We start from the raw sequence: 26280 nt of genomic DNA, 5'->3' as shown, positions 1-26280 counted from the left end.
TTCCCAACAGCAATGGATGAGGTTACCCTTTACTCCACAACCTCTCCAGCAAAAGCTATCAATGGTGTTTTTGATTTTAGCCATTCTGACAGGTGTAAGATGGTATCTCAAAGTTGTTTTAATTTGCATTTCCCTTATCGCTAAGGAGGTTGAGCATGATGTTAAGTATCTTTTGGCCATTTGAATTTCTTCTGTTGAGAATTCTCTGTTCAGTTCAGTGCCCCATTTTTTAATTGGGTTAATTAGCATTTTAAAGTCTAGTTTCTTGAGTTCTTTATATATTTTGGAGATCAGTCCTTTGTCTGTTGCGGGGTTGGTGAAGATCTTCTCCCAGTCAGTGGGTTGCCTTTTTGTCTTAGTGACAGTGTCCTTTGCTTTACAGAAGCTTCTCAGTTTCAGGAGATCCCATTTACTCAATGTTGTCCTCAATGTCTGTGCTGCTGGGGATATACATAGGAAGTGATCTCCTGTACCCATATGTTGTAGAGTACTTCCCACTTTTTCTTCTATCAGGTTCAGTGTGTTTAGACTGATATTGAGGTCTTTAATCCATTTGGACTTGAGTTTTGTGCATGGTGATAGATATGGATCTCTTTTCAATCTTCTACAGGTTTACAGCCAGTTCTGCCAGCACCATTTGTTGAAGATGCTCTCTTTTTTCCATTGAATACTTTTAGCTCCTTTATCAAAAATCAGGTGTTCATATGTTTGTGGGTTAAAATCAGGGTCTTCTAATTGGTTCCATTGATCGACTTCTCTGTTTTTATGCCAATACCAAGCTGTTTTCAATACTGACTCTCTGTAATAGAGTTTGAAGTCAGGGATGGTAATGCCTCCAGACGATCCTTTATTATATAAGATTGTTTTGGCTATCCTGGGTTTTTTGTTTTTCCATATAAAGTTGATTAATGTCCTCTCAAGATCTGTGAAGAAATTTGATGGGATATTAATGGGGATTGCATTGAATCTATAAATTGCCCTTCGTAGAATTGCCATTTTTACTATGTTGATCCTCCCAATTCAAGAGCAAGGGAAATCCTTCCATTTTCTGGTATCCTCCTCAATTTCTTTCTTCAAAGACTTAAAGTTCTTGTAAAATATATCCTTCATTTCCTTGGTTAGAGTTACCCCAAGATATTTTATGCTATTTGTGGCTATCGTGAAGGGTGATGCTTCTCTGATTTCCCTCTCTGCTTCCTTATCCTTTGTGTAAAGGAGGGAAACTGATTTTTTGGAATTGATCTTGTATCCTGCCACGCTACTAAAGGTATTTATCAGCTGTAGGAGTTCTTTGCTGGAGTTTTTGGGGTCGCTTATGTACACTATCATATCGTCTGCAAATAATGAAAGTTTAACTTCTTCCTTTCCAATTTGAATCCATTTGATCCCCTTATGTTGTCTTATTGCTATCGCTAGAATTTCAAGCACTATATTAAAGAGGTATGGAGAGAGTAGACAGCCTTGTCATGTTCCTGATTTTAGTTGAATAGCTTTGAGTTTCTCTCCATTTAATTTGATGTTAGCTGTCGGCTTGCTATAAATAGCTTTTATTATAGTTAGGTACGACCCTTGTATTCCTAATCTCTCTAAGACCTTTATCATAAAGGGATGTTGAATTTTGTCAAATGATTTTCAGCATCTAATGAAATGATGATATGTTTTTTTTTCTTTCAGTTTATTTATATGATGGATTACATTGATAGATTTGTGTATGTTGAACCAGCCCTGCTTCTCTGGGATGAAGCCTACTTGATCATAATGGATAATTTTTCTAATGTGTTCTTGGATTCAGTTTGCCAGTATTTTATTGAGAATTTTTGCATCGATGTTCATGGGTGAGATTGGCCTGTAGTTCTCTTACTTGGTTGTGTCTTTGTGTGGTTTTGGTATCAGAGTAACTGTAGCTTCATAAAAGGAATTTGGCAATGACTTCTCTGTTTCTATATTGTGAAATATATTAAGGAGTATAGGTATTAGGTCTTCTTGGCAGTTCTGGTAGAATTCTGCATTGAAGCCGTCTGGACCTGGGCTTTTTTGGTAGGGTGGTTTTTTATAACAACTTCTAGTTCTTCGCGATTAACAGGTCTATTTAGATTGTTCACCTGGTCCTGGTTTAACTTTGGTATATGGTACTTATCTAAAAAACTGTCCATTTCTTTTACATTTTCCAATTTTGTGGCATACAGTCTTTTGTAGTAAGATCTAATGATTCTCTGAATTTCCTCTGTGTCTGTGGTTATGTCTCCCTTTTCATTTCTGCTCTTGTTAATTTGCGTATTCTCTCTCTGCCGTTTGATTAGTTTGGATAGGGGTTTATCAATCTTGTTGATTTTTTCCAAGAACCAGCTTTTGTTTTATTGATTCTTTGGATTGTTTTCTTTGTTTCTATTTTGTGGATTTCAGTCCTCAGTTTGATTATTTTCAGTCTTCTACTTCTCCTAGGTGAGTCTGCTTCTTTTTTCTAAAGCTTTCAGGTGGGCTATTAAGTCTCCAATGTGTGTTTTCTCCGTTTTCTTTAAGTGGGCACTTAACGCTATGAACTTTCCTCTTAGCATTGCTTTCATAGTGTCCTATAGGTTTGAGTATGTTGAGTTCATTTTCATTGAATTCAAGAAAGACTTTAATTTCTTTCTTTATTTTTTCCTTGATCCACGTGTGGTTCAGTAGTTGACTGTCCAGTTTCATGATTTCGTAGGCTTTCTGGGGGTAGCATTTTTGTTGCATTCTAACTTTAATCCATGGTGATCTGATAAGACACAGGTGGTACTAATATTTTTTGTAACTGTTTAAGTTTGCTTTGTTAACGAGTATGTGGTCAATTTTCGTGAAGGTTCCATGAGCTGCAGAGAAGAAGGTATATTCTTTCCTATTTGGGTGGAATGTTCTATAGATGTCTGTTAAGTCCATTTGATTCATTACCTCCCTTAATCCTCTTATTTCTCTGTTAGGTTTCTGTTTGATTGACCTATCCTTTGGGGAGAGAGGAGTGTTGAAATCTCCTACTCTTAGTGTGTGTGGTTTGATGACTGCCTTGAGTTTTAGTAATGTTTCCTTTACATAAGTGTGTGCTTTTATATTAAGGGCATTTAGGATTGAGACTTCATCCTGATGAATTGTTCCTGTTATAAGTAAAAAATATCCCTCTCCATCTCTTCTGATTGATTTTAGTTTGAAGTCAACTATGTTAGAAATTAGTATGGCCACACCTGCTTGTTTCTTAGGTCTGTTTGCTTGATAAACCTTTTCCCAGCCCTTTACTCTGAGTAGATGTCTGTCTTTGTGGTTGAGGTGTGTTTCTTGTAAACAGCCAAATGTTGGATCCTGTTTTCGTATCCAATCTCTTAGCCTGTGCATCTTTATAGGTGAGTTGAGTCCATTGATATTAAGTGATATTAATGACCAGTGGTTGTTAACTCCGGTCAGTTTTTCTTTCTTTCTTTTTTTTTTTTTTTTTTTGGTAGTAGAGTTTGTGTGTTTCCCTTCTTTGAGTTGTGCTGGTGAAAGTTCATTAGATGTCTGAGTTATTGTGGGCGTTGTTGGACTCCTTGGTTTGTTATTTTTCTTCAATTACTTTCTGTAAGACTCGATTTGTGGCTATGTATTGTTTAAATTTGTTTTTATCCTGGAAAATCTTGTTTTCTCTATTTATAGTGGATGAAAGCTTGGCTGAGTATAGTAGTCTGAGCTTGCAACCATTGTCTCTTAGGTTCTGCAGTACATCTATCCAGGACCTTCTGGCTTTCATGGTTTCCATAGAGAAGTCAGGTGTAAGTCTGATAGGTTTACCTTTATATGTAACTTGACCTTTTTCCTTTGCAGCTCTTAATATTCTTTCTTAATCTTGTATGTTTTGTTTTTTGATTATTATATAGTGAGTAGATGTGGTTTTTTTGTTTGTTTGTTTTTTTGTTTTTGATCCTGTCTATTTGGTGTTCTGTATGCTTCTTGGATCTTCAAAGGAATATCTTTCTTAAGGTTGGGAAAGTTTTCTTCTATAATTTCGTTATATATATTTTCTGAACCATTGATCTGTACTTCTCCTTTTTTTATCCCTATTATTCGTAGGTTTGGTTTTCTTATTGTGTCCCAGATTTCCTGAATGTTTTGTTATGAAAATTTGTTTGTTTTGCTGTTTTCTTTGATCAGTGTGTTTATTTTCTCTATGGTATCTTCAGTGTCTGAGATTCTTTCTTCTATCTCTTGTAATCTGTTGGTGGTACTTGTCTCTGTAGTTCCTGTTCATTTACCCAGATTTTCCATCTCTATCCTTCCCTCGATTTGTGCTTTCTTTATTACTTCCATTTCATTCTTCAAGTCTTGAACCGTTTCCCTTACCTTTTTGATTGCTTTTTCTTGTTTCTCTTGGTTTTCTTGGATATCTTTGAGATATTTATTCATTTCCTCTACCTTTTTGTTTGTAATCTCTAATTGTTTATGGCAGTTTTTCACCTCCTGTTTAATGTCCTCTGTTATTTTCTTATAATTCACTTTTGAGTCGAATTCTTCTAATTCTTCTGGAGTAGGGTGTACAATTCTTCTTATTTCGGGATTCCTGGATTCTGGTGATGTCATGTTGCCTTTCAGGTTGTTGGAGGAATTCTTTCATTGGTGCCTGCCCATCTTTTCCTGTAAATGGAGCCAGGAGAGGCCTGGTGTCTTGGTCCAGTCTTTGCTGTGACTGATTCCCTGGGTGTATCTCTTCAGTGTAGGAGCAGAAACCGTTCCCTTCCAGATGGACTCCTCACCACCAAAACGTGGATGCCTGGTAGTCCAATGACCCACGGACAAAAGGACATATGTGGAGGGTATGGTGGGTCGAGTAGAACACAGGAGATCATGCAGCACAAGCTGAAGGTGCCTGCGCTCCCTCTCAGGGGTCCTTGAGGCCTGCCCGGTAGGCAGGCACTCACCACTCTGAGTGGATAGCCTTAGTGTAGGAGTAGGAAGCTGTTCCGCAGCAAAGGACCTTGTAGACAAGGCAGGCTTGGGGGGGGGGGAATCATGTGTAGGACAGAAAGCCTTGCAGGAGGAGCTGGGGGAGGGGTGTTTGTGCTCTCTTCTGGGACAGTCTGCCCCTGGATAGCACACACTCACCCGTCCTGATGTAACTCCTCAGCACCTAAAAAGGGATGCCTGGTAGCTCAATGAGCCAGCCAATGCAATGTTTTAAAACAAACTTACATTTGGAACACTATTAAATCAACCTAAATTAAACTTATGTTCTGTGGTGAAAATATTTGAAATTTTATACTTTACAGGGAAAGGGGTGAGATAGCCAAACTTCTTAAAATTAGTTAAGGAAAAGCTTCTTGAAATGAGAGAGGGAAGAAAAAAACGTACATTTAGGAGAGCATTGTCATGAGACTGGTTGGGAAACTAGACCACATTTCATCTAGAAAAAAAATGTAGATTACTTGTGTGCTTGCCTTAACTTATATACAACAAATGGACACAACAGAGATAAATGCTTCAGATTTCACAAGCTAAAGGACATTGACAATTAGATTTACTAAAAGGTAAAAATGTCTATTTTTGTTAATGGAAGAGATTGAACCTAAACTGAAAAAATAATCTTATTAGGCAAGACATTAGTAACTTAACATCACTATTGTATTTGTGATGTTAAGTTACTAATGTCTCCATAATTTGTTAGCATCCTTGTTCCCACTCTAGCAGGTTGAGCTCAGCTCAAGTAAGCATAATTCTTTGACAGTTATTAATTCAAATTCCACTTATTTAAAATAAAACTTGAGGACAGCACAGAAAGAAGGTAAGTTGGAATATCAAAATATAGAGTGATTGTTAATGATATTAACATAAAACTAGCCTTAATCTTTCTTTCTATGGGAAGGAGTGAATAACATCTTAATTTGTTTTATTACAGTAATCATTTACTCTTTACAGAAATTGAGATTTCAATTTAAATAATCCCATAGGCCCTTATATTTGAATACTTCATCTCCTGTTAGTGGAACTGTTTGTGAAAGAATAGGAGGTGTAACCTTCTTGGAGGAGGTGTGTCACTGGGTGCAGACTTTGAGGTTTCCAAAAACTCTCAGTCTCTCTTGTTGCCTTGTGGTTATCTCAAGATGAAAACTTCCAGTTACTGTTTTAGTTCCGTGCCTGACTGACTACTGCCATGCTCCTATCTACTATGGCCATGGACTATCAGCCAGTGAAACCATACACCTCAAATTAAATGCTGTATAAGTTGCCTTGGTTAAGGTACTTTATCTCATCAATAAAAATGTAATCAAGACATTACATATTCTATTATATCATTTGTGTATATAAAATTGCACAATTCAATATATTTTTTATGCAAAGGAATAATAAAACAGAACTCCTCGGGACACTGAGCACAGCTAATATGCATATAAAGTAAGATAATGGAGTTTTCTCCATATAAATGTGTGTAAATCCCACACAAGTTATAGGTCAAATTTTAAATGATTTTTGTTTGGAGGCTATGCACTATTTGCTTTTTTTAGTTTGGTAAATATGAAAATAATCTTTGCAATCAGGAACACAATCACATAAATTCTTACTGATTGTGAGTTTGTTAAAATTAGTCCTTTTGAATGCATGGAACTGATACATAAAATGGCAAAAATTATGCATAATAATTGATTACCAGGTGACATTTAGGCACATATATGTGTTGTATAATATTTAAATTATTGCAAACATATCTTCCCTGAAACATTTGTTATTTCTTGATAAAAAACATGCTTGATGTATTGTACATAATTCGTTAGTATAGTCTCCTCTGTCCAGTAACACAATTTCTTACGTTTAAGTGTAACTTAGAGTTCCTGATCAATCTCTGATAACTCTAACCTTTCAATTTGTGTATGACTGTTTTATGTTTGCTTGTCTTTCCTTGTCTGACCTATTTCAGTTAATGCAACCATATTCAGGTCCATCCATGCTTTTGCAAATGATTAGATTTCAGTCTCTTACAATGGCTAAATCATATCCCATTGTTTGTATATAGTACACCTTTTTTTATCATCGCTTAGTTGATACTTAGATTTTTTTAAATTCCTGATTCTGTCAAAACTACTGCAATAAACATGGGGAATCAGATGTTTCTTTCATACTGATTTCATTTCCTGAGGCTATATATCAAGCAAAGTGAGACTGATGGGACAGTCAGCTGCAAAATTGTTTCATTTAATGGTATATTTCATTCTTTAGTTATTATTTTTTGTTTTTTTCTTATAGAAGTTTTCTCTGATTGCCATAAAGCTTTAATTTCTTTTAATATAAAAAAGAATTTAGAAATGATAACAACATATTAAAGTCATAATGGTAAGAAACAAAATAACGAAAAAAATCCAAAACAAGATAGGATGGTGCATGCATTCGATCCTAACATCTGGAAGTGGTAGAAATAGGATGATCCAGGGGCTCGTGGCCATCTTTAGCTACATACTAAGTTCAAGGCTAGCCTGAGCTACATGGAACATTGTATTTAACAAACAAAATGAAAAAGGAGGAGGAAAAGAGAAACTATATCAATAAATAATTTCAAAATTATCACTTGAACTTTACTTCTCACATTTTGAATCTCTGATGCTCCATTTTGTATATTTAATGATCCCACTCTCTCTTTCTCTCTCTCAACATATCAATCATTGCTACAATTCTTTTTTTTTCATTTTAGTGATATGAGCAGTTTACATACCCTACTTACAATACTAGAGCATTCTGATTTTTTGTATAATTAGTCTAAATTTTGTGTTTTAATACTTCTTACAATTATTTTGTACTAATTTATGTCTCCTTTTTGATGGCTGAAGGACTCCCTGTATGATTTCTTATAGGATAGACATGATGAAGATATTCTCTTAGCTTCTATTTGTGAATGTCTTTTTCTTGCTTTTGTTTTGAAAGGAAATCTTTGCAAAGTATTTTCTTGGTTAAGAGAATTCTTTGCTGTTGCTTATTTGTTTTGTTTCCTTTGATACTCATGGAAATTGTGTGCTATTTTCTACTGGATTTTAAAGTTTCTGTTGAGATGTTTGCTTAATATTAATTATAACACTTCTACATATTATTTGTTTATTTTTGCTTACAACAATAATATTCTTCTTTTGATTGTTATTCCTTGGATAATTAGATAATAAGATGGCTTGAGGTAAAATTGGTTTCCTGGTACTGAAGAGCTTGGTTCTAGAACACTGAATAGGAGTGGCACCAAGAGAATAAAAAAAAAGACAGACATTGAGTTGAGTTAATTCTGAATGGTGACTTTGACCTCACAATGCCTACATATTTGCATCCTTCTCTAGGTTTATAAAGTGTATTATGTTCTATTTGAAGAAATTTCTACCCATTTAGCATACACAAGTGTTCCCCCATGCTGTATGGGAAGTCCTTCTGTATATGTGTTGTTTTTATGGGTTGCTTTTATTGTCTTGGGAGAATAGAGATAGGTAGGGAAAACTAAACTGACTGATCAGGAAAAGGGGGAAGAGTTGGGAGAAGCCATGTAGCTCCACCAGAGACAGATGCCAAATGGAAACTTACTGGTAGGCCACAGCCAACTGGCAATGCACGATTAATAGAAATGAGTTAAATTAAGATATAAGAGCTAGCCAATAAGAAACTAGAGATAATAAGCCAAGCAGTGATTTAATTAATACAGTTTCTGTGTGGTTATTTTGGGATTGAGCAATCAGCAGCAAGCAAGTGACCTCCCACAACACCATGGACCTCAACATCATCAATATTTCCTTTGTTTTCAATGCAATCTGAAAGGATTCATAGCTTGCTTTATTTCTGTTCATTCTTTGTTGTTTTCTTCTTGGTGGTATTTAACATTAGTTCTCAATGTATGGAACTTAGAATCACCTATTAGATAAGCCTCACAGTGTGTTTGTGAACTTATGACCAGAGTGGTTTAACTAAGCTAGTAAAGCACACCCTGGGTGTGGAAAGTATAATCCAAGGGACTGGGTCCCAGAATGAGTAAAAGTGGGGAGGGGAAAACATGAGCACAAGGTTTCATCTCTATCTGTTTCTAGACCTCATCCACAGTGTACCTGTTATTACACTTATGTCACTTACCTGCCTATCATCATGAACTGCATCCCTTGTTAAATTCTGAGTCAAAATAAAACTTTGCTTCTTGACAAGGGTTGTTTTGTAGGGATGTTTTTCATGGCAACAAGAAATATACTAATACATCTACTAAATATGTATTTTCCAAAAGACTGTCTTCAAGTCCACTAAGTTCCCTTCTATTTGATTTGTTCTTCTATTGATGGAATCTATCATGTTTCAATTTCAGTTACTGTATTTTTAATTCAAAATTTTGTTTTATCTTTTAAATAGCTACTGTCTCTCCATATTTAATAATTTCTCTGTATTTTCCTGAAGAACATTGAGTTTTCATAAAGCGAGTGTTCTAAGGGACTGGAGAATTGATTCAGTTCTTGAGAACACATGTTTTTTGCAGAAGAGACCCAAATTGGGTTTCCAACATGTGTTGGTTCACAACCAACAACTATTCCAGCCCCAGGGGATCATCAAGTTTCCACATGTTGCACATGCATACACACAGGCAGAACACTCATACACATAAAATAAAATAAATCTTAAAAAAATTAATTAAAAACTTTTAAATTCTTCATCTAAGATTTACCCATATTAGTTACTTTATGGTCAGTGTCTGGTAAGTTATTTTGACTGTTAGGTAATGTCATCTTTCTAAAACTTCTTCACATTGCTGGTAAATAATTTGTCACTAGACACATATCCCAGTTGCCATAGTACAGTTTTATCTTTGCTTTCTCAGGAATTACAAACAGCCCATAACTTCATTCTCACTAGATAGCGCTATTAGTCCGTGCTTGCCACAAGGTTGCTTCATTGCTATTGTTTCAACACTAGATGAACCATTTTCAGTTCTGACCCAAATCTATCATTGATGTGCTGTTCAACATTCTCTGGGGGAGTAAATAAAACAGTATATTATACCCACAGCCTTATCCCTGGAACTGGAGAAAACACAAAGATCACAGCCACAACACCATTCTTTGATAGGACAGTATAGAATTTCACTATCTCTGGGATGAATCATTATAGAGGTTCCAAACCACACTTGGTAACACCAATGTTGAAATACTTTATAATATACTTGGCCTGAAGGCCCACACTGCCATGGGCTTCTTGCTATTGAGGGCCTTGTGTCTTAAGGCCCATAGTTGGCAAAGTCAGTCACAAATGAAGTTGACAAAATACAAGTACAATTTCTTGGGCCTGCATACATCCAGAACTTGAGACACTATTGATGGCCACTGATGTGGAAACAGGAGTTGTTGGGATCTGTATATTGCTAAGTGTAACCCATCAGTGAGTTTCACTTCAACACCTGCATTTACCACTCACCCCCCAAAAATGCAATCTTGCTATATATTGTGCTGTCCAACGATGGTTTTGTGGAGAAGGAAGCTCTTTACCCACTTATAACTAAACTAAGTTTGGCAACATTTTAGGCCTGCAATATTAAGAACCAGTGCAGTCTCACAGTGCAGTCAGAAACTAAACACAGTGGAACTAGAGATGAAAGATGCAAAACCATGACTCCCTTTTACAAGGACAGTTACATGTATCCACAGATGGTCCAAAGACTCTGCCTGTGAAACTAGGCCTGTATATAGGAACATTGTTTCTTTACTGCTTTTTCTTGTTGCTGAGTGTTAGTGCATTGGGCCTGACACCAAACTTCAGGGCAAAATTCTATGCTACCTTTGGTGACCTGTTCCCAGCAAGGAAAATCTCATTCCCTCTTCTGCTTCCTGAGGTTGGGAGAGAGACCTGGTAGAGTCTGTCATTTATCTGCCTGACTAATGCACTTAAAGTGTGTTGATGCTTGGATCTTCCTATTGGCAAGATATTTGGGGCTCTGCTTATTTCTGGTTCTTACTTCTTAATTTTTTTTATGGTGGGCCTGATACTGGGTTTCAAATCTAAAACTGTGAATTGAATTTTGTCTCTGCCAAGTGGGAAGCAGTTCTCTTCATTTTGATTGGTTGTTCTGGCAAGGGAGGAATGATGGGACAATGTTTTATTTTTCTGCCTTTGTCAATGCAACTTTTCTAACTATTCTACTAAAATCAGACAACGTGGATGCAGACTGCTATCTGGGTTCTCATCTCTTGTGAAGGTGGCTTGTATGAACAACTGTTACAATTTATAAATCAATGAAGAGATAGTCACTAAGGAATCTCACTCACCTGCCAATTTTTCTGCCTTTGAAAATAGTCTTATAAGCATTTCACTGTGACTGAACATATCATTAGAAAAAATGTAATTATTAATATTTCATTTTGGTCATTCTTTAGTTTGCTTCAGATGGTTCTAATCAAGATAAATATTATATCTCATTTAAAAATAAAAGAGATCTGTCTTAGCTGATTTTAGACAACTCCAAATATCCATTTGTCTTAAAAGCTAAACATATTTTTACAATTCCATATAAATGGAATGGAAACATACTCTTTACAAATCAATTATTACTCTTTATTTCTACATCATACAGTAAATCACCATTACCTTATTTAGCCCATTTGAACATGAAAATTAGAATTATTTTCTGGATTTATAACTGTTCAAGCACAACAATAACCATTTCCATATAGGTAGCATGAGATAATATAGAGTACAGATGGTTTAAGCCAGAAAGTCCTGATTCAAATCGATTCTTCCATGTATGCTAAACAAATTTTCCAACTTATTTTAGATCAAACTTTCTTAAGTTTTTCTGTACCTATTTTTTCCTCTAAAATGTAGACTAATTGCATGAGCTGAGACATTGCTTGTTCTTCCTTGATTGATGTAAACTCACAGTGCCAATTTCAAGTTTGATTACAAGTTGCCTTCCAAATCTAGTTTCTGAAGCCCTCATTCTTTCCAATCCACATCATTACCTTGCTTTGTTCTTTACTCACATGATGAACATTTCTAAATATGGAAGTGTTAATGAAAGAAATTTCATGTAAAGCTTTTATTATAAAGGCAAATGCAAGTATCTTGAGAAGGGTAAGATGATTCCTAGAAGGACATGGATGCTATAGACAATAGGTTGTAAATAATTATGCTCTATATCCATGAAAACCTAAATTTTTGAAAAAGGTTAATCATTGATAAAAACTAATATATTTTTTGAAAAGTCATTCGCAGTTAGAGAAGAAATTAGTTATAAATTGAGATTCAGTGTTATAAATTAGTTGGTAGCTACTGCCACCAAGTGGTAGCAAAATATTTCTTCAGAGATTAACCCAATTGATTTTAGAGGAAAATTGAAGGTTTCTTCCTATCCCATTGGGTCATAAACATCCAAGATAAGATCTTCAATAATACTAAAGTGCTTTCAGTTTCTAAAACCACACCACCTTAAAATTCTACTATAAATGAGACTTAAGACTGTCAATTTCTCTCCCAGGAGGGTCCTCTAATAAAAAGTTAAGGGTATAATGCATTAAATACTGGCATGATTAAGACAAAACCATAAAATTCTAAATTACTTCAGCCTCAGGTTTCAAAGGACTGGTGTACAGATATCACTGCCACATACTTCTTTGATAATGTGAACAGAAAATTATTTGAGACTTAACACTCCTAGGTTAAATTATAAAGAAGAAATTAAATAACACATGAATAAGGGTTAGCAAGAGCCTTTAGATACTCAGGAAAAGTAAGCCTAATCTTTTATTATTTCAATGCCTATTTCAATATATTTCCATTTCTTTAAATGAAAGAACTTATTGTCATTACTATTATTGCAGATATAGTAACCTAACCCATAAAGAGACTCAAAAGGTATAAAGGAAATAACTCTGTTAGTCAGGACAGGGATATTAGTGATTTTCCCTATGTTGTGATAAAATGCCATGACAAACAGCAACTTAAGGAATAGTCTATTTTGGCTTATAATCGCAGAGGGCTAAATGTTCATAATAGCAACAAGAAACCAGAGGAGGAATCTGCAAAACCACATGTCAACCACACCCAAAAAGCAGAGAGTGAGAAATGAATGTAGGGGTGAGGTTATAAATCCTCAAAGCCCATGCTCAGTAATGTACTCCATTATCTCTTCTAGAAAGTACCACCAACATGAGACCAAATGTTTTTTTTTAATTTGTTTATTTATTACTTATACAGTGTTCTGCCTGAATGCCAAAAGAGGGAATTAGATCAAATTACAGATGGTTGTGAGCCACCATATGATTGCTGGGAATTGAACTCAGGACTTCTGAAAGAGCAGCCAGTGCTCTTAACCTCTGAGCCATCACTCCAGCCCCAAGAGACCAAATGTTTAAATATTTGAGATTTTGAGTGACATTTCTCATGTAAATCATAACAACAAGAATTTTTTTATGACTTTTTTAGTCCCACAAGGAAATGCACAGTGGACAGACAGAACTGAAATATTTTAGGATTGAAGTGTATGTTGGACTACTAAGATTTCTTTCTGATAAGCTTTCAAGTAAGGCAATTGAGCCTACATTTAGTTTTTGTAACTGAATTATAAAGAACATTAATTAATATTTGTGGACTGTGATCTAAAATATGAAATTTATATAGATGCAATCATACACAATAGGAACTATAAGAATTATTCTTTATTAATAATTTTAATTTAATGGTCCTCTGTTTTGCTAAATCTGGCATTAGACAGCCAAAAGTCTTAATTGAGTAGTACATTCATACATTGATAAATTCTTGACTAACATATCATAACAACAGCTGTCCCAGGACAGTTCGGGGACCTAAAATAACATTTGTTTTATCAGATATAAATTACACAGCATCACATGTAGATTTCTGACTCTAATTCTTTGAAATTTGAACATCCATCCATGGAGCAAACTGCAAACAAATAGAATGTCAGTATATCTCATAGGATTTGATTCCAACTCCATGTCAGAGTTATTCCAGCCTCATCTTCCATATCCTAACCAGGTACCATTTATTCTTCCCTTAAACATTTCCAGTAGAATGAAACCGATGTACTGTAAGAGGAAGTCCAGTCTACAGTATGGTCAAATCTAGTCATTAGAATGTATTAGAAATGAGTTCAACTCTCTATATGCAATTCTTCTCCATTGCTTTTGGATACAGTATTGAGATACAAAATCAACAGGTGACATTCTGGACCACCTCTTTTTCCTATGTCAGTTGACTAATAGACTTTTGGTACAACTCACTTCATTTAACAGCAAAAAATTGCATAATTTTGACATAGACTGTTATTTATAAGTATTTAATTTCTCTAGACTTTATTTTAATTAAGATATTCTGAGTCATTTGACTCTAAAATATCAAATTTGTATAAAAATTAGAAGTGATCAAAAGAGCCATCCTTGTGCTAAAATAAAAGCACTTTACTGACATCTGGCCTATTGTCTCCTAAGACTTGATAACATCTTTGAATCTTCATACTGGATCCTCTGGCATGATGTGGCATGGGAGCAGGGCCTGGGTACTAGATGAATGTGTATCAAGAAGTAGATAGGTATTTCCTTCTGTTAATTTTTTCCTGTGTTTCCTCTTTTTTCCTAATAATATTTCTTTTAAATTAATTTATTAAGGAATAAATCAAAAGATATTTATTTAATGTTCAATTCAAATATACATAGCCAAGAGTTACGACAAGAAGCTAAAAGCTAAATATGATATTGAATATGAGGGGAGAGGAGAAACATTCTCCAGGAAGTAGTTAACACCAAGGTAATAGGCATATTTATATGACATCCCTTGTCACAAGAGAAATATCCGTTCAAGCTTTTATACAATATACATAATGTACTATCAAGGAAAATCTTCTGACAAGATCATTGTCATGTTACCTCTGGATTATTAAGAGGTAACATGAAATGGAACAAGTGCACTGTGGGTGATAATGTGGGAATCTCAAACTTCAACTCCTATTAAATTTTTGAAATTGAGTTGCTATGTGGTTTTTGGCATCTTCATTTCTCTACCCACAGCATAAAAATAGTAAAATATATTTTTGTAGTTTTCAAATAGTTGTTGGGATGAGAACTCAGTCAGTGTTGCAAACTTGAAAACCCAAATTATGGAAACTGGAGAATTTATTTAAAGAGAGAATCAAAATGTTACCATTTATGATGTTTTAACAGGAATTATTAATAAAAGAACTGGATGATGAGGGTAAAGTTCATATTCTGAGATATCTTGTACATTTTTTTCTACAAGGCTAGAGGATAGAGAAAGAAGTGTTTGGTGTTCTTACCAAAGCCATGTCACATTTTTTTAGTTATAACCCCATTTAAATAGATTACCACTTTAATATTTCTTTCTGTAACTTTTGTGGGTTTTTCATTAATTGTACAACTCAACTCCAGGAAATAGGAAACCTGTCACACTAAATCTTTTTGGGTTATGTGAGCCAACACCTATTATATAGCATGTTTTAGCTGTGAGCTATTTTTGAATGGCTGTTTTATCTCCTCATAATACTGCAGAGTGACAAATGTATAGTTCTCTATAACTTCACTGGAATGAATAAATTGCTGAGTCATGAAGAAAGGCCCCATTGAAAGGCTAGAAAAAAAGGTTCAGATTTTGCAATGTTCCACATCCAGAGGAAGGTAAAAGCAATCATGTTAATAACACAGATCAATGAGGCCTTGAAACCACCATTCATAGGTATTCTGAAACACCTCAGAAATTCAGCATCCTTGCTGCATCTTTAACTTCATAAATCATCTGCCTCTACTGTGTTTCAGTTAAATCACTTCTTTCCAGAACCCTGTTTGTAAAGTCTCACTCTATAGATTTATTTCCCCAAATCTGCTAACTAGAAGAGTTTGGATCATGTTTTTGTAAGATATATTTTAGAATTTTTGTAGCAAGGAGAAAATTGTAATTTCTTAAAGGAAATACTATTCACGTTTTAATTTTGTAATTCCTTATTGTACTATTTGAAATGTCCCTTTTTCCCTTTGAGATACTTCCTTTTGAGATGTTCCTCATCACACTTTGTTGTCCTTTGAAATAAACTCATATGAAGAGGATAGATATATAGAATGAAGAGAAACTTTCCTTTGAGGAAACTCCAAGTAAGTATTATTTACAGTGCTCCGCAACTCTCTGTAATTCCATGGAATTTGAAAATATCTCTTTCCAAAACTATTTATTTTTTTCAATCCCTTAGATTTCCTAGTCTACTTTTCTATGGTGACAAATTCTGTATAAATATATAAAGGAAAAATTACAGTTGTATGTCCCATACAAAATATGTATTATAAAATTGAAGCAACCTCAAGGATCAGAACTTGAATCTTTCATGTAATAATTTCACATGCCTTTAATTATCTGTTTCAATGACACTTAAGAGGAAAGTAGGAAATGATAGAGAAAGAAGAATTGGGTTAAAAAATTCTCCTCTTTAAAAATACCATACTTTATCTGCTCAGAAGTTCTGAATAGAATATTAGGAGCCATTTTTCCTTCAGAATTAGTGTCCTGAACCTCAAAAAATAATCCAACTTCATGGGGAGTTGAGCAGCAAATTAAGTATAAAAGAACTTTAAAAAAAAACTAACAATGCCATCAGTTTTTGACAGAGGAAATCAGCATGCAAAAGACAAACCACAAGGGAAAAAAGCTATTGAGAAAGAAGCAGTCCTATGACATGTGTTTTCTTTGAGGGTCCATTTCTACCAGTACTGCCAGCTCTCTGCACTTCACTGGGCCCCAACCATGCCTGGCAGGATAAAGCATTCAAGCTACTGTTGAAGACAAAGAAAAGTTGAACAATCCATGTGTGTCCCACTAGTCACTAACTGCCAGTTCCAAAGTGTACAACTGATGTAAGTCTGTCTTTGATGTTGTCAACAACCTAAAGATTGTTTCAAGCCAGCTAAACCACAGTGTTTAGTCTATTGCAGAGGAGAGAACTCGATGCCATTGTGAGGTTTGTTGGGTTGTAGAATATAACTGGGATGGTGAAGACTCTAAATATAATTTTTTGAGGTTATCCTTATTGGTTCATTCCAAAAAGCTATCTGAAGAAATTGTTACCCACCATGGATCACCAAATCAGTTCACAAGCATAAAATCCACAAGCAGGTTCCAAGATCCCTACAGGTCCCAAGAGCCATGGCCTTGGAAAGGGCCATAATTTCTACCACATTATTGATGGTTCTTCTTGTACATCTGGAGAGAAAAACAATTCTCACCAGATCTACAATTACTGCTAACATAAGAAATGTTTGCTAAATTCATGTCCAATATAGGATAATAAAAAGATAAAACAAATATAAAACATAGGCATAAAATGCCTAAAATAGCACCTAGAAAGAGAAGCATTGACTTCTCCCCACTGTAGTTGGTTAAATTAAGAATGAGAAAACATGACTCTTGCTACAGTTGTTTGAAAAACCACTTAACACCTAGGAATGAAGGGATAAATGGTTCTATGAAGTGAGACATTTCAGAAAACAGGACAATGATTAATTAGGTTGTCTTTATGATCTGATGTTCAACAGCAATCACTGTTCTCTTTATTGCCTAGCTACCCTATAGAATGACTCAGTTTCCAAACCTGGATCATTCATAGTAGGATGGACCCATCTAAGACAAAGCAGATAGCTAAATCAGTGATCTGAGTCTACAGCTAAGGATCTTTAATTCAGGGAACATTCAAATTACCTTGATGATGATCCAATGTGCAAATTTTTAAATTTTGCCAACCAAAATTTCATTTAAGAGTGGCCAACTCGACTAAGGCTACCAACCCATAGCAGTGAGTGCCTGACTAGAGGGCAGGCCTCAAGGTCCCTGCCAGGGAACGCGGGCCCCTGCTGTTGGGGCTGCAGGGTCTGCTGTGCTCTCCTGGACCCGCTCTGCCTGCCCCCTACTTCCCTTGGTCCCTGGCTCATTGGGGCTACCAAAAGTCCCCGTGTAGGTGATGAGAAGTCCCATCTGGATGGGTGAGTGTGTGCTATCCTGGGGCGGACTGTCCCCGGTAGAGAGCACAAACGCCCCTCCCCCAGCTCCTGCTGCAGGACTTTCTTTCCTATACACACGCCCCTACCCCCACCCCCAAGCCTGCCTTGTCTGCAAGGTCCTTTGCTGTGGAACAGCTTCCTGCCCTTTTGCTAAGGCTACCAACCCAGAGCAGTGAGTGCCTGACTAGAGGGAAGTCCTCAAGGTCCCTGCCAGGGAACGTGGGCCCCCTACACTAAGGCTACCCAACCAGAGCAGTGAGTGCCTGCCTAGCAGGCAGGCCTCAGCAACCCCCGAAAGGGAGAGCAGGCACCTTCAGCTTGTACTGCAGTGTCGCCTGTGTTCTACTCGACCCCGCCCTACCCCCTGCATTTGCCCTTTGTTCCGCGGGTCATTGGAATACCAGGCATTCCTGTTTTGGTGTTGAGGAGTTCATCTGGAAGGAACCGGTTCCTGCCCCTACAACGAGGAGATACACCCAGAGAGTTAGTCACAGCAAAGACTGGTCCAAGACACCAGGCCTCTCCTGGCTCCATTTGAAGGAAGAGATGGGCAGGCGCCAATGCAAGAATTCCTCCAACAACATGAAAGGCAACGTGACATCACCAGAATCCAGGAATCCCAAAATAAGAAGAATTGTACACCTTAACCCAGAAGAAATAGAAGAATTCGACTCAAAAGTGAATTATATGAAAATAATAGAGGACCTTAAACAGGAGGTGAAAAACTGCCATAATCAATTAGAGATTACAAACAAAAAGGTAGAGGAAATGAATAAATCTCTCAAAGACACCCAAGAAAACCAAGAGAAACAAGAAAAAGTAATCAAACAGGTAAGGGAAACGGTTCAAGACTTGAAGAATGAAGTGGATGTAATAAAGAAAACACAAACCGAGGGAAGGATGGAGATGGAAAATTTGGATAAACGAACAGGAACTACAGAGACAAGTACCACCAACAGATTACAAGAGATAGAAGAAAGAATCTCAGACACTGAAGATACCATAGAGAAAATAAACACTCTGATCAAATAAAACAGCATAACCAACAAATTCTCATCACAAAACATTCAGGAAATCTGGGATACAATAAAAAAGACCAAACCTAAGAATAATAGGGATAGAAGAAGGAGAAGAAGTACAGCTCAATGGTCCAGAAAATATATTTAATAAAATTATAGAAGAAAACTTTCGTCTTCCTCAGGACCGAGCCTCTTGATCCTACCGCGTTGCCAAAATGTCGCTTTCTAACAAGCTGACTTTGGACAAACTGGACGTGAAGGGAAAGCGGGTCATGATGAGGGTGGACTTCAATGTTCCTATGAAGAACAACCAGATAACAAATAACCAAAGAATCAAGGCTGCTGTCCCAAGCATCAAATTCTGCTTGGACAATGGAGCCAAGTCAGTTGTCCTTATGAGCCACTTGGGCCGACCTGATGGTGTTTCCATGCCTGACAAGTACTCCTTAGAGCCAGTTGCGGCAGAACTCAAGTCTCTGCTGGGCAAGGATGTTCTCTTCTTAAAGGATTGTGTGGGCCCAGAAGTCGAGAATGCCTGTGCCAACCCAGCAGCTGGTACTGTCATCCTGCTGGAGAACCTCCGCTTTCATGTGGAGGAAGAAGGGAAGGGAAAGGATGCTTCTGGGAACAAGATTAAAGCTGAACCAGCCAAAATTGATGCTTTCCGAGCCTCACTGTCCAAACTTGGGGATGTCTATGTCAATGATGCTTTTGGTACTGCACACCGAGCCCACAGCTCCATGGTGGGTGTGAATCTGCCACAGAAGGCTGGTGGATTTTTGATGAAGAAGGAGCTGAACTACTTTGCCAAAGCTTTGGAGAGTCCTGAACGACCCTTCCTGGCAATATTGGGAGGAGCTAAAGTTGCAGACAAAATCCAGCTGATCAATAATATGTTGGACAAAGTCAATGAGATGATCATTGGTGGTGGAATGGCTTTTACCTTCCTTAAGGTGCTCAACAAAATGGAGATCGGAACTTCTCTGTATGATGAAGAAGGAGCCAAGATTGTCAAAGATCTCATGGCTAAAGCTGAGAAAAATGGTGTGAAGATTACCTTGCCCGTTGACTTTGTCACTGCTGACAAATTTGATGAGAATGCCAAGACTGGCCAAGCTACTGTGGCCTCTGGTATACCTGCTGGATGGATGGGCCTGGACTGTGGTCCTGAGAGCAGCAAGAAATATGCTGAGGCTGTGGCTCGAGCCAAGCAGATTGTTTGGAATGGACCTGTTGGGGTCTTTTGCCAGGGGAACCAAGTCCCTCATGGATGAGGTGGTAAAAGCCACTTCTAGGGGTTGCATCACTATCATAGGCGGTGGAGACACTGCCACATGCTGTGCCAAATGGAATACAGAGGATAAAGTTAGCCATGTGAGCACTGGGGGTGGTGCCAGTCTAGAGCTCCTGGAAGGTAAAGTCCTTCCTGGGGTGGATGCTCTCAGCAATGTTTAGTATTTTCCTGCCTTTTGGTTCCTGTGCACAACCCCTAAGTCAACTTAGTGTGTTTTCCGCATCTCCATTTGGGTGTTAGTGCAAGATTCAGCTAGTGACCGAGATGCAGCACCAGGAACCCTTAAACAGTTGCACAGCATCTCAGCTCGTCCTTCCTTCATCGGGATTTGTCTACATTCTTCAAGATCCCATTAAAATTCCATAGTGACTAAAGCCATTGTGCATTCTAGAGTGCATCTATTTATATTCTGCCTGTAAAAGAAAGTCAGCTATACAAGCTTAGTCCCCTTTGAGTAGCCTCTTGTTGGCTTTGTCACTGTTCATGACTCAGCATGGAAATAAGATGAAATTCCAGCTGTAGATCTGGAGAAGTTGATGATCTATTAATAAAGATGTCCACCGGAAAAAAAAAAAGAAAAGAAAAGAAAACTTTCCCAACCTTAAGAAAGATATTCCTTTGAAGGTCCAAGAAGCATACAGAACACCGAATCGACTGGATCAAATAGAAACATCTCCTTGTCATATAATAATCAATACACAAAACATACAGAGCAAAGACAGAATATTAAGAGCTGCAAAGGAAAAAGGTCAAGTTACAAATAAAGGTAAACCTATCAGACATACACCTGATTTCTCTATGGAAACCATGAAAGCCAGAAGGTCCTGGATAGATGTACTCCAGAAACTAAGAGACAATGGATGCAAGCCCAGACTACTATACCCAGCCAAGCTTTCGTTCACTATAAATGGAAAAAACAAAATTTTCCAGGATAAAAACAAATTTAAACAATACATAGCCACAAATCGAGCCTTACAGAAAGTAATAGAAGGAAAATCACAAACCAAGGAGTCCAACAATGCCCACAATAACTCACACATCTAATGACCCTTCACCAGCACAACTTGAAGAAGGGAAACACACAAACTCTACTACCGAAAGAAAGAAAGAAAGAAAGAAAGAAAGAAGAAAGAAAGAAAGAAAGAAAGAAAGAAAGAAAGGAAAAATGACCAGAGTTAACAACCACTGGTCATTAATATCACTTAATATCAATGGACTCAACTCACCTATAAAGAGGCACAGGCTAAGAGATTGGATACAAAAACAAGATCCAACATTCTGCTGCTTACAAGAAACACACCTCAACCACAAAGACAGACATCTACTCAGAGTAAAGGGCTGGGAAAAGGTTTATCAAGCAAACGGACCTAAGAAACAAGCAGGTGTGGCCATACTAATTTCTAACATAGTTGACTTCAAACTAAAATCAATCAGAAGAGATGGAGATGGACATTTTTTACTCATAACAGGAACAGTTCACCAGGATGAAGTCTCAATCCTGAATATATATTCCCCTAATATAAAAGCACCCACTTATGTAAAAGAAACGTTACTAAAACTCAAGGCAGTCATCAAACCACACACACTAATAGTAGAAGATTTCAACACTCCTCTCTCACCAATGGACAGGTCAATCAGACAGAAACCTAACAGAGAAATAAGAGGTTTAAGGGAGGTAATGAATCAAATGGACTTAACAGACATCTATAGAACATTCCACTCAAATAGGAAAGAATATACCTTCTTCTCTGCAGCTCATGGAACCTTCTCGAAAATAGACCACAAAATTGGTAACAAAGCAAACTTACACAGTTACAAAAAAATATCGGTAACCACCTGTGTCTTATCAGATCCCCATGGATTAAAGTTAGAATTCAACAACAATGCTATCCCCAGAAAGCCTATGAACTCATGGAAACTGGACAGTCAACTACTGAACCACACCTGGATCAAGGAAGAAATAAAGAAAGAAATTAAAGTCTTTCTTGAATTCAATGAAAACGAAGACCAACATACTAAAACCTATGGGACACTATGAAAGCAGTGCTAAGACGAAAGTTCATAGCATTAAGTGCCCACTTAAAGAAAACGGAGAAAGCACACATTGGAGACTTAATAGCCCCCCTGAAAGCTTTAGAAAAAAAAAGAAGCAGACTCACCTAGGAGGAGTAGAAGACTGGAAATAATCAAATTGAGGGCTGAAATCAACAAAATAGAAACACAGAAAACAATCCAAAGAATCAATGAAACAAAAAGCTGGTTCTTGGAGAAAATCAATAAGATTGATAAACCCCTATCCAAACTAAGCAAACGGCAGAGAGAGAATACACAAATTAACAAAATCAGAAACGAAAAGGGAGACATAACCACAGACACAGAGCAAATTCAGAGAATCATTAGATCTTACTACAAAAACCTGTATGCCACAAAATTGGAAAATGTAAAAGAAATGGACACTTTTTTAGATAAGTACCATATACCAAAGTTAAACCAGGACCAGGTGAACAATCTAAATAGACCTGTTAATCGCAAAGAATTAGAAGTTGTTATAAACCAAATATGAGTGAGTACATCCCATGTTCCTCTTTTTGGGTCTGGCTTACCTCACTCAGGATAGTGTTTTCTATTTCCATCCATTTGTATGCAAAATTCAAGAAGTCATTGTTTTTTACTGCTGAGTAGTACTCTAGTATGTATATATTCCATACTTTCTTCATCCATTCTTCCATTGAAGGACATCTAGGTTGTTTCCAGGCTCTGGCTATTACAAACAATGCTGCTATGAACATAGTTGAGCATATACTTTTGTTGTACGTTTGGGCATCTCTTGGGTATATTCCCAATAGTGGAATTGCTGGGTCGAGAGGTAGGTTGAACCCGACTTTCCTGAGAAACCGCCACACTGCTTTCCAAAGTGGTTGCACAAGTTTTCATTCCCACCAGCAATGGATGAGAGTGCCCCTTTCTCCACAACCTCTCCAGCAGAGGCTATCATTGGTGTTTTTGATTTTAGCCATTCTGACAGGTGTAAGATGGTATCATGGGATGTACTCACACATATTTGGTTTCTAGCCATAAATAAAGGACATTGAGACTATAATTCGTGATTCTAGAGAAGCTAAATAAGAAGGTGAACCCAAAGAAAAACATATAAGCATCCCCCTGAATATTAACCTTCATCAGGTGATGAAAGAAGACAGAGACAGAGACCAACATTGGAGCACTGGACTGAAGTCTCACGATCCAAAGGAGGAGCAGAAGGAGAGTGAGCACGAGCAAGGAACTCAGGACTGCGAGGGGTGCACCCACACACTGAGGCAATGGGGATGTTCTATCGGGGACTCACCAAGGCCAGCTGGCCGGGGTCTGAAAAAGCATGGAACAAAACCGGTCTCGCTGAACATAATGGACAATGAGGACTACTGAGAACTGAAGAACAATGGCAATGGGTTCTTGATCCTATTGCACGTAATGGCTTTGTGGGAGCCCAGGTAGTTTGGATGCTCACCTTAATAGACCTGGATGGAGGTGGGTGGTCCTTGGACCTTCCACAGGGCAGAGAAACCTGCTTGCTCTTTGGGCTGAGGAGGAAGGAAGACTTGATTGGGGGAGGGGAAGGGAATGGGAGGTGGTGGCGGGGATGAGGCAGAAATCTTTAATAATTAAATTAATTAATTAATAAAAAAAATTTTTAAAAAAGAAGTTGTTATAAAAAGCCTCCCCACCAAAAAAAGCCCAGGTCCAGACGGCTTCAATGTAGAATTCTACCAGAACTTCCAAGAAGACCTAATACCTATACTCCTTAATGTATTTCACAATATAGAAACAGAGAAGTCATTGCCAAATTCCTTTTATGAAGCTGCAGTTACTCTGATACCAAAACCACACAAAGACCCAACCAAGAAAGAGAACTACAGGCCAATCTCACTCATGAACATCGACGCAAAAATACTCAATAAAATACTGGCAAACCGAATCCAAGAACACATTAGAAAAATTATCCATTATGATCAAGTAGGCTTCATCCCAGAGATGCAGGGCTGCTTCAACATACACAAATCTATCAATGTAATCCATCATATAAATAAACTGAAAGAAAAAAACCATATCATCATTTCATTAGATGCTGAAAAATCATTTGACAAAATTCATCATCCCTTTATGATAAAGGTCTTAGAGAGATTAGGAATACAAGGGTCGTACCTAAGTATAATAAAAGCTATTTATAGCAAGCCGTCAGCTAACATCAAATTAAATGGAGAGAAACTCAAAGCTATTCCACTAAAATCAGGAACATGACAAGGTTGTCCATTCTCTCCATACCTCTTTAATATAGTGCTTGAAATTCTAGCAATAGCAATAAGACAACATAAAGGGATCAAATGGATTCAAATTGGAAAGGAAGAAGTTAAACTTTCATTATTTGCAGACGATATGATAGTGTACATAAGCGACCCCAAAAACTCCAGCAAAGAACTCCTTCAACTGAAAAACACCTTTAGTAGCATTGCAGGATACAAGATCAATTCCAAAAAATCAGTTGCCCTCCTATACACAAAGGATAAGGAAGCAGATTGGAAATCAGAGAAGCATCACCCTTCACGATGGCCACAAATAGCATAAAATATCTTGGGGTAACTCTAACCAAGGAAGTGAAGGATCTATTTGACAAGAACTTTAAGTCTATGAAGAAAGAAATTGAGGAGGATACCAGAAAATGGAAGGATCTCCCTTGCTCTTGGATTGGGAGGATCAACATAGTAAAAATGGCAATTCTACCAAGGGCAATTCATAGATTCAATGCAATCCCCATTAAAATCCCATCAAAATTCTTCATAGATCTTGAAAGGACAATAATCAACTTTATATGGAGAAACAAAAAACCCAGGATAACCAAAACAATCTTATATAATAAAGGATCGTCTGGAGGCATTACCATCCCTGACTTTAAACTCTATTACAGAGCTTCAGTATTGAAAACAGCTTGGTATTGGCATAAAAACAGAGAAGTCGATGAATGGAACTGAGTAGAAGACCCTGATTTTAACCCACAAACATATGAACACCTAATTTTTGATAAAGGAGCTAAAAGTATTCAATGGAAAAAAAAGAGCATCTTCAACAAATGGTGCTGGCAGAACTGGTTGGCAACCTGTAGAAGAATGAAAATAGATCCATATCTATCGCCATGCACAAAACTCAAGTCCAAATGAATTAAAGACCTCAATATTAGTCTGAACACATGGAACCTGATAGAAGAAAAAGTGGGAAGTACTCTACAACATATGGGTACAGGAGAAAACTTCCTACATTTATCCCCAGCAGCACAGACATTAAGGACAACATTGAATAAATGTGACCTCCTGAAACTGAGCAGCTTCTGTAAAGCAAAGGACACTGTCACTAAGACAAAAAGGCAACCCACTGACTTGGAGAAGATCTTCACCAACCCTGCAACAGACAAAGGTCTGATCTCCAAAATATATAAAGAACGCAAGAAACTAGACTTTAAAATGCTAATTCACCCAATTAAAACATGGGGCACTGAACTAAACAGAGAATTCTCAACAGAAGAAATTCTAATGGCCAAAAGACACTTAAGGTCATGCTCAACCTCCTTAGTGATAAGGGAAATGCAAATTAAAACAACTTTGAGATACCATCTTACACCTGTCAGAATGGCTAAAATCAAAAACACCATTGATAGCCTTTGCTGGAGAGGTTGTGGAGAAAGGGGCACACTCATTCATTGCTGGTGGGAATGCAAACTTGTGCAACCACTTTCGAAATCAGTGTGGCGATTTCTCAGGAAATTTGGGATCAACCTACCCCAAGATCCAGTAATACCTCTATTGGGAATATACCCAAGAGATGCCCTAACAAATGACAAAAGTATCTGTTCAACTATGTTCATAGCAGCATTGTTTGTAATAGCCAAAACCTGGAAACAACCTAGATGCCCTTCAATGGAGAAATG

At 37.1% G+C, this 26280-nt stretch overlaps 1 protein-coding gene and 1 pseudogene across 9 annotated transcripts in view; both read left to right on the top strand.

The window, feature by feature from the left end:
* The window catches only part of Tmem196 (transmembrane protein 196), a 142623-nt gene that overhangs the window by 30936 nt on the left and 85407 nt on the right, over positions 1 to 26280 (top strand). The gene's annotated exons all lie outside the window — the stretch shown is intronic.
* LOC130882965 (phosphoglycerate kinase 1-like) lies at positions 19189 to 20530 on the top strand (annotated as a pseudogene).

Source organism: Chionomys nivalis, chromosome 10 (genome assembly GCF_950005125.1).
Source record: "Chionomys nivalis chromosome 10, mChiNiv1.1, whole genome shotgun sequence".
Classification (NCBI taxonomy): Eukaryota; Metazoa; Chordata; class Mammalia; order Rodentia; family Cricetidae; genus Chionomys; species Chionomys nivalis.
This window is presented reverse-complemented; position numbering and strand designations above follow the sequence as displayed.